This window comes from Penaeus chinensis, chromosome 20, assembly GCF_019202785.1.
Source record: "Penaeus chinensis breed Huanghai No. 1 chromosome 20, ASM1920278v2, whole genome shotgun sequence".
Classification (NCBI taxonomy): Eukaryota; Metazoa; Arthropoda; class Malacostraca; order Decapoda; family Penaeidae; genus Penaeus; species Penaeus chinensis.
Window position 1 is genome coordinate 9047664 of NC_061838.1, and position 12500 is coordinate 9060163.

Here is a 12500-nt window from a genome sequence, read left to right on the forward strand (position 1 = left end):
TACAGCCATAACACCTAGCCATTATTTCCAGCACCATTCCCACAAAGGGTGAATATTTTTTTGTCGTATCATATCTGCAAAAATCAGCCCATTTCAGCTACCCCCATGGAATTCTAGTCTTAGCAACGTGTAAATAATATATATGTTAGAAATAATCATTCTAAATGACCAGCAAGAAATTAATTGTTCTAAGATGTTTGTGCCCCCTAAGTTTCTAATTAAAACAAAAATCCCAAATCATTTGCTAAGAACTAATGATCCTAAAATATTTGTTCCCTAGTAATTTCATAATTTTTAGTTTGTTGAACTAAAAATGTAAGCATGTATGTGTATGTGTATACACACACACGCATGTATATACGTACATTTTTTTACAATGGGTTCAGTGTTGTTGGGTCAACCAAAACCATTTATAAAAACAAAACAAAACAAAGTTTGTCTTCTCACAGCCTTCCCTATGACTGTGTATAATGTCCTTTAAGGAAAGGCAAAAGAATAAACATAAAAGAAATTGAGAAGAAGTGGGAAGAAGGAGTGTAGGGGGAACATAAGTAGGAGGATGATAGATGTCAACAGTAACTTTGAGTGTAGAAGGAATGGGAGTAGAGAGATTGGGGGATGATTGAGGTGCAGGCATGTTACCTTGGGTCATGATTGGATAGTTTTGAATGTCTTTGAGAGTTTCTGCAGTGGAGTTGATTGGGGAGATCTGAGAAACTAAGGTTTTCTTATGTGAGGGAGAACAGGGGACAGATGTTTGAGAGGTGGAGGGAGAGGTTGATGGAAAGAACAGGGTAGAAGATGGGATGGAGCATTTAGCTTGCCTTGTGTGATGAGTTGGGTTAGAAGGAAGAGGGATAGGTACCAGGGAAGTAGTGACTGGAGAGTCTGAAATAGTGGAGGAGATCGGGATGTCAGGATTTAGAATGGCAAAAGGATTTTTCAGGGAGAGGGAGGGGATAGAAGTAGGACAAGGAAGAGATGCTCAGGGAGATGTAGAAATATCTTGGAAGGAAAAGGGAGGGGTAGAATAATTGCTGGAACAGGGAGTGCAAGAGATGCATAGCTTCTTGTCTGGCTTCACAAAGAGTGAGGCCAAGTCTGAATATGAGAATTGACACTTCAGATTCAAACTTGTAGGTAGGGCAGCCACTATAAAATACAATATGAGAGCTGCCACAATTGGCAAATGTGTATGACTGTGCAGAGCAGTTTGATTCATTATGACCAGCTTGGCCATATAGAGGGCATCAGGCTGTGGAATGACAGTGTTGGTAGGATGGCCTAAACGCCAACAAATCTGACACTGAAAGGGGAGGTGGATATGGTCGGAAAGGGAGGCATCCTCTGCCAATGTAAACATTAGAGGGGAGGTCATGTCTACAGAAAGTAATTTTGCAATATTGGTGAGGGACTTATGAAGGTTTCTAGGGGAAATGGTGTAGCATTGGACTGATATTGCATCATAGTCCATGAGGCAGGCGAGTAAGTCTTCTTTACAATCTGACCAATTTTTGTCATAGACAGGGTAGTTTGTTGGGGAGATGGAGACGGTTCTGGTACAAGTACTGAGGGCGGGATGAGGTTAGGCAGGAAGGGAGGCTGCAGAAGGAAACTTTGCCTACTTGTTTTTGGAAAAATTGCTGGAAGAGGAGAGTGCTCTCAGAGAAAGGAACAGTGGGGGATCACAAAAAATCAGGCCCATCTGGCTGGGCTAAATAGGGTATTTAAGATGTTTGTAGAGATTGTAGTAGTAGAAAGACCAAGGTGTGTGAAAGAAGGAGTAGTGCTGAGAGAGGTAGTACCATGGAGAGGTGGATAATAAGGTTGTAGAGTAGCAAAAAGGGAGGATGGGGTAGTTGATAAGAAAGCTGTTGGAGTGGAAATGAAGTAGAGGGTCATGGAAGAGGAGGAATGTCTCCTGGAGGCTGAGTATTGACCAGGGTGGATGATGTGATAGAAAGCATAGTAACAGTGTTCAGAGTCGTGGTCAAAGGAGAGCCTGGAGTCGAGGAACCAGGAGCCTTTGAAGCAGTGGGGCAAGCTTTATTGCCACTATTGATGGTATTGGCCATGGTAAGCCTAGAGTACATTAGGGAGAGAACAGTCCATCCCTCAGGGTCCCCTTGAGGGGTACGCGTTAGACAACTAAAAAGGGGAATACCATGCCCATGGCTCCACCAGGCCATTTATGACTGGCACAGTGTCAACCTTTCATCCTTTTAACACAGTTCTCACACTTTAGGAAAGAGATAGTAAAAGGGGCTGGAGCAGAGATGGAAACAAAAAGGGAGAAGGAAAAAGACTGCAAAATTAGTTGAGCTGAGGGTTGAGGCCCAAGGCAGAGGTGATCACCAGCTTTGGGTCCCAGTCTCTGTTTCCTAAGCCCTCCCATGACAACAACAGGAATGGGATTGGGGGGTGGGGCATGGGGTTATATATGAGATACACAAATTATCATTAAACTTGAAAGTAAACAATCTAAAAAAAAAAAAGCAAATTTATGTTATTCTTATCTGATCACCATGGACCAACTGAAGCTCGTCCATGGACCCCCTTGAGATCAATGAACCCCCGGTTAAGAACCCCTGCTCTGACATAGGAATTGAAACTTTTACTAAAATCAGGCTCTTGTCCAAACCTAAATGTGCATGTTCCTCTTGGGTTTTGCCTGCATGTCCACCTTCCTGCTCCCTACAGCAATCTCCTCCAAAAGACTATTATGATTATCACTATAATCTTTTTCTGATTTACCCTCACCAACTGCCTTTTGGAGTCCACCAACAAGCTACTAATGTGTAAAAAAATTATCTACTGGTAAATATTATGGAAACAAGACAGGAAAATATAGAAACCTTCTTAGGCCAATATATTTACTGTATGTGTCATGCCCACAAAAAGTTGAGTTTATTTATTGTTGTCTATTTTGAGGAAATGGCCTCATAAGTGCTTAGTCACCAAGGAGTCAATTACTAATACTACCTATATATCTAATCTATTTACTCTTTTTTTTTTCTGAAATATCTTTTCATTTTTATACTGCTATTTGTGTTGTTAACAACACTAATAATTAAAGTAGCAATTGTTAACCAAAATTGCAACCTAAAGATAAATTAAAGACATAAAAACAAAACTAAGAAAACTTGATACAGAAATCATTATGTGGTTCCATGTGTTTGTTTATCATAAGGTTTATATTTAACTAAACAACAGTGACTAGTGTGATAGCACTACCAAAGCCAATAAAAGCTGTGTCTTCTAAACATATGACTTTTCAAGTTGTAACTAGCAGATCTCTCTGGCACTTTATTATCAAATAAAGAACAGCTCAATCTCTATTTTCTCCCAATACACATGTTGAATGTCTGTTGCACACTTCGAACTCTAGCTAGCAAAGGAACTAGTTCACTTCTATCTTCCAAGAATATGCGAGGTGGAGATTAGCTGGTTTTCCTTACCCCTCAAAGCAGAGACTACTGTATTGCTTGATGAGGTACTTCCCTAAAAGTTACTAAAACTTAAGAAGACTAACTTGTAAAGATAAATATAGTTACAGTCACATGCTAAACTATCTTGAATTTAAACCTTATACATGAATGGTTAGTCAAATAACAGGAAAATATGAAAATGGATAGAATTATGGATGAGTGTTCTGGACAGGACTATGAAAATACAGAGAAATAAACAATAATGCCTTACAAGAGTATGAACCAATAGGCATACGTGAATGACAGTGACACGTCCAAAAATTAACCGACTCATGCTGGGTGACGTTTCATCACATCAAGGTGTAAACCTCAACGGCCCTTGGTCATATATCTCATCCTGTTATGAACCTATTTCACAGTAGGATGATGCCTGGGGTGTCCAACTGTGAATCAGACAATAGCTCTGGCACAATAGCCTTGCCAAATTTCTTCCAAAATTTTACTAGCTGCAAATTTGTTAAAAAAGGGTAAACACAATAACTCAAAATCCACACATCAATGCAAGTCAACAAACCTCTACAAAGTTTATTCCAATAAGACAAGAACATACAGACTCCCATGATATGCAAAAAGGTACCAGCCCAAACTCTATAAAACTAAAATGTAAGTGGTGGAGGTTCGTGCTGAGGCCTTAGTCTCACATGACATGATTCTATTGTGGACAAATTTTCCACTTAAAATTATGGCCCACAAGGTACACAGTAACAATATTAACATATTGGGAAATTCAAAAACAACTAGAAGACTTCCATTGCTAGTTGCATATCAGCAAATTATTCAATATTATGCTTATAGATAGCAGCAGTAACACCAGGCACTGTAATATCAACACTCAAGCAAAGGATAACAATTGAAAGATAAAGCTGGAAACAGTTCCAAACTTGATATACCATCAGAGAGGATTCAACAAGACAAAATTTCATTTGCAACTGTCCCACTGCAAGTGAAATCAACTATTCAATATATTTTGCCATCCACATCTTGAGCAAGATAAAGCAGATATTCTGAGTGGTGGCTTGAAATGCTACACATCCGATAACTTTTTGTAATGTATAACATCAATACCATCTTAACCCATTGTCACTGGGGAAAATGAATAAAAAATGGGGAAAATGCTTTGCTCATTTTTTATATTTTTTTGTGAAATATCTCTACACATATATGGCTCTGACTTATCTGATTTCACCTTTCCTTGAATTGGCAGGAAATGTATTTTTTACTAGTGCTATGAATATCGATGGTGTTACTTTTATTATAAACATTATAATTACTATAATGTTATAAATATTAGTAATTGCAAAATAAGATAACGTAAAATATTTTCAAAAATTAAAGAAAAGGGTAAACAGGTGAGACAGACAGGCAGTACTTGTAATTGGCTCATTGGTGACTTAGTACAAGTGTAGCCATCCATCTGTACAAACAATTAAACAAGTAAACTCACAGTGGGCATGGCATGACATGCCTGTCAGCAACGGGTTAATATCAATAATCTCTGAGTGATATATCATTGATGAAGTGTCTGAAGTGTCAGAATTCATCAATACATTGCATCTATCTGTTTACCTTGAGGGTGATAGTTATTACATATAAATGACAAAAAATACTGACATCCTATTCTGCAAAAGTATCTAGTTATGTATCAAGATTACAAAATTAGAAACCTATAGCTCTAGGAGTACATAAGCTTAGTTACATAACAATGAGGCATAATAACACAATTACTCTAAGTATATTTACTTTGTCCTGATGCATCAGCCAAGGATATCAATTCAAGACTAATTTCGGTTGATTTTTTTCGGAAACTGCAACACCCGTGTCAATAAGAGGCAGGATTTCAACATAAAAATAAAACCCAAAGGAAAGAAAAAAAAATACGCCTCACTAATCCAGACTTCTTTCACCATAATACAAGCATTAACATCCAAAACAACCCTCATTACCCTCTCAAACAAATAAAACGCAATCACTAACCCCAAACAGCATTCAGTCATAAGGCCAAATCGCAAGGAAATCAAGGAACAACAATAAAAACATTCGTTAATTCAGTTATTTCCTTCCCGCCAAACCTTTCATAAGCGATGGTCGACACAACCTCAGATCAGCTGATTCATTTATACCTCTTTCTCTGCCGTGACACTCTTATTACGTGGCTACGGGACACCCCTCGAGTCCTCATCACTTAATTTCGATGGTGCAATACCGTAAAAAGTGCGAATTTGCATATCTACCCGTGAAAAGGGAGCGATTTCCAGCGGGTCCTTCCGAGGCTTTCGGGTCTTGGTAAACAAATCGGGTTGAATTCGCGAATGATTGTGGTAGAAAAAATCTCGGAAAGGTTTTATCTAACTGGTCCTCTTGTAAGAAATTATTCTGGAAATGTTTATAAGGGTGTTATTAACTTATCGCGGCTGAGATAGCTAATGGCATGATTGAGGATAATTATGCCAAAATTCTGGATAAATGCATTGTTTTGCTGAATTTCCAATTTTCTTGGCACAATTTTTCTCATTGGTATATTTATATACTGTCTGCATATTTCTATAAATCAGAACCAGATCAATATATGTATATACATGAGTCGCAGGACTTGAGAACACGCGAAAAATAACTCAGTTATATATCGAAACCCCGAATAAGTATAACTTTGCTATTTTTTAGCATATATCATACCAGTGAATTGTCTTTTTTCCAAATATGGACAACAAAAAAATCAATGCACCCATTAAAATAAGTCGCTGAAAGTGTGAACCATGTAAGAGTCAAATAATAAACCTTTCTGCCAGAATTACTCGCAAGTTCATTGTTGGGGCGTGACGTCACTCATGTCGTCTGTTGTCATCGCTGTTTCTTCTCCCCAATTACACCACCTTACTCTGTCAAACATGCAAGAGCCGCAGGATTAACGGCCCGCGGTGAGTGCATTCGAGGTGTTCATTCCCTCTCCGGATTCCTAAAATATTTTTTTAGCTTCTTGGGTGTGTAGCGAGTTGATGTTCTGTCATTTTGTGGCTTTATTAGGTGGTTGAGAGATAAAGATGTCAATTGGACAACGCCAGGATTTCGTGTGTTTTCGTGCCTGTCGTGGTCTTGCCATAAGGAATTTAGCGCTGGAATAGAGTCGTGAGTTTGTAGTGGTGCCGTATTTAAACCATAGATCCTCATATGTTGGAGGATATATGCTGAGTGAAAGTAAAATGACGGATATCATACGCATTTATGAGGACTTTGTTTGTAGAATTTTATGCAATATCAATGACGGGTTCTGCAGATACGAGGATCGAATGCGATTTGGGGACTGACAGCTGTAGCATGACTGTTGTAACATATGATAAAGGATAAGAAATCAAATACCTGGATAAATTCTTCTTTTGGTTAATAAATCTGATTCTCCAACATTTGATTACACCATGATTGGGAACTGATAATGCAGAGGTGTTTTTAATGTGATTCAAATAATTCGTATTTTATCCGTCTTTTTACTTACTCTTAACCACTTGTTCATTGGCATTTCCCCATAACACTGATGGAGAACCAGTGTCATGCATAGGTCCATGGAAGAAGGGGGACAGGTTTTTTTTTTGGGGGGGGAGCTATACTATATGAGCAAATGTTTTAGATCTGAATTGACTACTTAGTGACTTAAGTAGTACATGAAAATATTAAAAGTTCTATGATAAATTCTGTTATTCAGGCAAATGCAAAAGTCAACATTAATGCCACTGTTTGTGATTCACATTGGGATCGTTTTTTTTAATTTTTTTTTTCCTTCTTTAATCCAAGAGTCAGAGTTAAAAAAATATGAAATCACTTCTTTCCCATTTCTCATGTCAAGTGGTGTATGGGAGAGGGAAAATGCATGGATGATGGCCCTTGAGTCTTATCAACCTTCTCATTATCTCTATCTGTGTAAATAAATAGGGTAGATATAGATTTATTCACTTGTTTTTGTGTTTATACATGTAGAAGATTATTTCTGTGTGTGTGTATATATATAGGCTATATGTTTAAATATATATATATATATATATATATATATATATATATATATATATATATATATAAAGTGCATGTATTATATTACAATTTTGAATTGCTTTATTGGAAATCCTGTAAATCTAGCTTTCAGTCAAGTCTGCAGCATTCCACTATCAACCTCCCACTTCAATTTGTGAATCACATAATCCTAACAATAAATACAATGATTCTATGTCTGCACCACAGTTTGAACTTCAAATTGAGACATAACTTCAAGTCATCTTTTCATAGTTGCTGTCAATCCTAATTTTGAAGTATTTTAGGGCTAAGTTACATAGGCTAGGCTTTAAGCTGAAATTAGAGTAACCAACAAATCCTACAACTTTTCTAGTTCTCAGTTATTTCCTTCTTTGTTTGAGAAACATCATTTCAACTTCGGATTTATGTATAATAGTCATAGTTCTTATATAATTAATGCAAACTCTTTACTGACTTATTCCAAGATCAAAACCACTTAAAGTAAAATAAATAGCACCTTGAGGAATATCCTGTCATGCAGCAACAATTTTGTATGATCAAGACATGTAAAACCCAAAATTATGGTGAACAGTGTCTATACTGATAGCATTATAACAAAATGTGATGTGTTTTCAGGCTCAGACACTGAAGAAATGAGGGCATTGTTAACAAACAGTGAAATTTACACAATGTCCAAAATATGTACATCGTTTAGCTCTTGGTGTTTTTGTTCATAGTTAAACCAATATCATTATTAGTATTTTTATTTGTTATAAGAGGTGATAAAGATGACCATCACCATCATCAGTCATCCTTTTAGTTTTATTAAATATCCAGTATTATCCCATAACCTGATAAGCTTCATAACAATAAGCATGTAGATACTGACACTCCTGTCTAGGTGCAGCGAGAAGAGGATTAACTGTATTTGTAACCTTGCTCCTCTCTCTGCTTTATTCCACTTTCCCCCTCCTGTCATCCACCATCTCATTCCCCTTTTCAAAGCCAGCCTCAAATATGGTAAATCTCATTTCCATCTGTGACACCCAATTCTCAGCATAACAGCTCTGTGCATCCTCAGGTGGCAGATAGATGGCACATGTAAATAGAAACCTTTTGGATCATCTCCTGTTTAAAATCTAAGACTTCAAAGAACACACTTCTGTCCATTTCCTTGATCTGTCAACACACCACACCAAATACAGCATGCTATTTATTTTTGTTGCTACATAATCATTTGATGCGTGGTGCATATGGTGGCCATCTTCATATGTCTCTCATGAAACTTGCATCTCTCTCATTGGCCTACTGTCAAGTCAGGTATCCTCTCTTATCAGATTAGTAGAAGTACTTTCATTCATCTGTATATCTCGAAGGTTGAGCCCACTACGGAAGTGTCTAATTAAGTCCAGCAACACTTCATACCTTGTCATTAGTAAAAAAAAAAAAAAGGTGAAGGAGGCATGTTATAGGTAAAGTTCAGGTGAAGGTTCTCCAACATTGTGGAGGAACTGTAGAATAGCTGCAGATAACTCATAGCCCATCCACACTAATAATACAAGAAAGGTACTTTGTTACCCCAGATACCTGTCAAAAGGAATAGTCATTGTTTGAATGTAGAACTCAGACTAGCCTTGGCACATTGTTGAGTCATCGGTAACAGTAACTGTACACACTGGGATGTGTCTTTTCACACATATGCATAAGTGACTCACAGTTAACTGTCTCTCTGTCTCCCCTTCCTCCCTCTCCCTCTCCCTCTCCCTCTCCCTCTCCCTCTCCCTCTCCCTCTCCCTCTCCCTCTCCCTCTCCCTCTCCCTCTCCCTCTCCCTCTCCCTCTCCCTCTCCCTCTCCCTCTCCCTCTCTCTCTCCCTCTCTCTCTCTCTCTCTCTCTCTCTCTCTCTCTCTCTCTCTCTCTCTCTCTCTCTCTCTCTCTCTCTCTCTCTCTCTCTCTCTCTCTCCCTCTCCCTCTCTCCCCCCCTCCCTCTCTCCCTCTCTCCCTCTCTCCCTCTCTCCCCCTCCCTCCCTCCCTCCCCCCCTCCCTTTCTCTCTTTCTCTCTTTCTTTCACGCTTTCTCTCCCTCTTTCTCTTATCCTCCTACCCTCCAGACCATGTCGCTCTTTATCTCTTTTGTGGCAAGTGTGGTAAAATTGGTGGTATCAGCGAAATCCGCATTTGCATGCGAACCAAATTTACTCGTGGCATGGGTCGATATGTAGAATTATTTGTGTGCGAGAGAGAGAGAGAGAGAGAGAGAGAGAGAGAGAGAGAGAGAGAGAGAGAGAGAGAGAGAGAGAGAGAGAGAGAGAGAGAGAGAGAGAGAGAGAGAGAGAGAGAGAGAGGGGGGGGGGTGACTCAAAGCATAGCGAGAATCACTTGGTGAGATCGCCCATACCTCCCCCCTCCAACTCACCCCTTCCTTCCCCCGCCGCCGCCGCCGCCACCACCACCGTCGTCGTCTTCGTCGTCGTTTGTAGAACACCTCTGTGACGCTGCAGAAAGAGAGTGAGGTTTGCTCTTTCTATGTGGTAGTGTTGACTCTGCCCTTCTTGGTGGCGCGCCGGTTCGTTTGGCATGGAGGATTCTAAAAAGTTTGGGTTTGTACGTTCATTAGCTCTCGCATACAGCTTTCGTCTTTTCTTTGTTTTTGTTTTTTTTTCGCGTTTTCTTGTTGTTGTTTTACATTTCCTTTTCTTTTCTCGTTTCTATTCGTTTTTATTTATATATTTATCTTCTTTCGTAGCGTGTAATTGTTTATTGTATGAGATCAGGAGGACAAGGAAAAGGTTGGTATGGTAAGGGGACGGGGCTGTGAGGAAACCTGATATTGATACGGACGAGTTTTGCAAAGGACATCAAATTTCCTATACGCTGGCTTGCTCTCTCCCTCTCCCTCGCTCGCTTTCCTCCTCGCTCTCCCCCTCGTTTTTAACCCTCCACCCACGCCCTAGTGTGCACACTTGCTGGAGGGAAATAGGGTGGGCTTGGCAGTGATATGTTGGCTGCGCCATAAGCGTGGATGGGAGTGTGTGTCTTGTCTTATTGGAACACTGACTTTTGCATTTTAGACATGAATGCATACAACACGCACGCATACGCTTACGCACACGCACACGCACACGCACACCCTCACACGCACACGCACACCCTCACACGCACACGCACACCCTCACACGCACACGCACACCCTCACACGCACACGCACACCCTCACACGCACACGCACACCCTCACACGCACACGCACACCCTCACACGCACACGCACACCCTCACACGCACACGCACACCCTCACACGCACACCCTCACACGCACACGCACACCCTCACACGCACACGCACACCCTCACACGCACACCCTCCCACGCACACGCACACCCTCCCACGCACACGCACACCCTCACACGCACACGCACACCCTCACACGCACACGCACACCCTCACACGCACACGCACACCCTCACACGCACACCCTCACACGCACACGCACACGCACACGCGCGCACACACACACACACACACACACACACACACACACACACACACACACACACACACACACACACACACACACACACACACATATATATTCATTTTTATATTTATGTATTTCTAATTCTTCTACCTACATTTAACGCCCTGCATTCACACTGTAGATACTTACGTAGTTTCCGCCTTAGTTAACTTGAACGCATGACTGGTTTAAATTTGTACTACTACGCAGTTATATAGTTATGTATTCATGCCATCGGCGGATTATGCTTCGATGCCTTTACCATTTGTCCTTTGAAAAAAATCTGTGACGGCGAAATATTGAGAAAATTTGAAAAAAAAAAAATCAGACGGTAAATATCAATGAATAAATAAGTAAATACACAAAAACAAACAAACAAAAAACTATTTTTCTTTATTTCCTCTGTCATAATGAGACTTAATTGTTCATTGTAATTCGCCCGTAACTGATTTAGGCTTTATGCACGATTGCAAGTCAGTAAATAATAGAGCATTTTCATATTCTTTGAGGGAATTCCTTCTCCCTGGTATTGCATTGCCATATACCCAGTATGCGATTTCTACATTCCTTTACTATCGCATCTAAAACGTCTCTTCTTAATTTACCGACTGGGACTTCATTGACAAGGGGAGTGAGTATGAGTGGCTAATATTTATTGCGAAAAAAAATAAATAATTGTGGAAGGGACGTGTTAATTGTTGGTATTCGGGATGGTTATGTGTGTGCTGTGATCTGGTGGCCTTGGAGTTCAGTAATCTACAAGGCATAAGGATAATTACTCAGTCATAAACAATCACGCACATTACTGCCCCCATGCTCAACGCTCTCTCTCTCTCTCTCTCTCTCTCTCTCTCTCTCTCTCTCTCTCTCTCTCTCTCTCTCTCTCTCTCTCTCTCTCTCTCTCTCTCTCTCTCTCTCTCTCTCTCTCTGTGTGTGTGTGTGTGTGTGTGTGTGTGTCTGTGTGTCTCTGTCTCTCATTGTCTCTCATTGTCTCTCTGTCTCTCTGTCTCTCTGTCTCTCTGTCTCTCTGTCTCTCTGTCTCTCTCTCTCCCTCTCTCCCTCTCTCCCTCTCTCCCTCTCTCCCTCTCTCCCTCTCTCTCTCTCTCTCTCTCTCTCTCTCTCTCCCTCTCTCTCTCTCTCTCTCTCTCTCTCTCTCTCTCTCTCTCTCTCTCTCTCTCTCTCTCTCTCTCTCTCTCTCTCTCTCTCTCTCTCTCTCTCTGGCCATCCCAAATCAATACGCCATCTGTTGTGTGACAAAGAAGATACTGCACTTGCCATTATTTTTTAGGGATGTCGGTTTCAGATATTTGCCCTTGAACGTATCTTTTCTCTCCGTGCATGGAGTAAATTTTTTTATGCATGAAAACTTCAACTATTGGGTTTGCTTGTGTATTCTTCTTAGGTGTGTAGCCTACTTTCGTATTTCCTCACCAAGTTTTCACAAGCTTTAGAATTTGAGTTAGCAATTGCGTGTGTTTTAGGAGCTAATTATTAGGCCTAATACC

The 12500-nt window shown here is 40.2% G+C and overlaps 2 protein-coding genes across 3 annotated transcripts in view; one reads left to right on the forward strand and one right to left on the reverse strand.

Moving 5' to 3' along the window:
* Positions 1 to 5785, reverse strand: part of LOC125035867 (breast cancer type 1 susceptibility protein homolog) — a 19475-nt gene extending 13690 nt beyond the window's left edge. Inside the window, exon 1 of the mRNA XM_047628179.1 lies at positions 5720 to 5785. The gene's annotated coding sequence lies outside the window, so the exon portion shown is untranslated. The remainder of the gene's footprint in view (positions 1 to 5719) is intronic.
* Positions 5786 to 6286: 501 nt separating this feature from the next.
* LOC125035800 (testis-expressed protein 2-like) overlaps positions 6287 to 12500 on the forward strand; it is a 23459-nt gene continuing 17245 nt past the window's right edge. The window contains exon 1 of one of the 2 annotated variants that reach the window (XM_047628015.1): positions 6287 to 6403. The gene's annotated coding sequence lies outside the window, so the exon portion shown is untranslated. Of the gene's footprint in view, positions 6404 to 6519; positions 6612 to 12500 lie in introns of those variants that run through there. The other variant, XM_047628016.1, reaches the window with a different exon arrangement.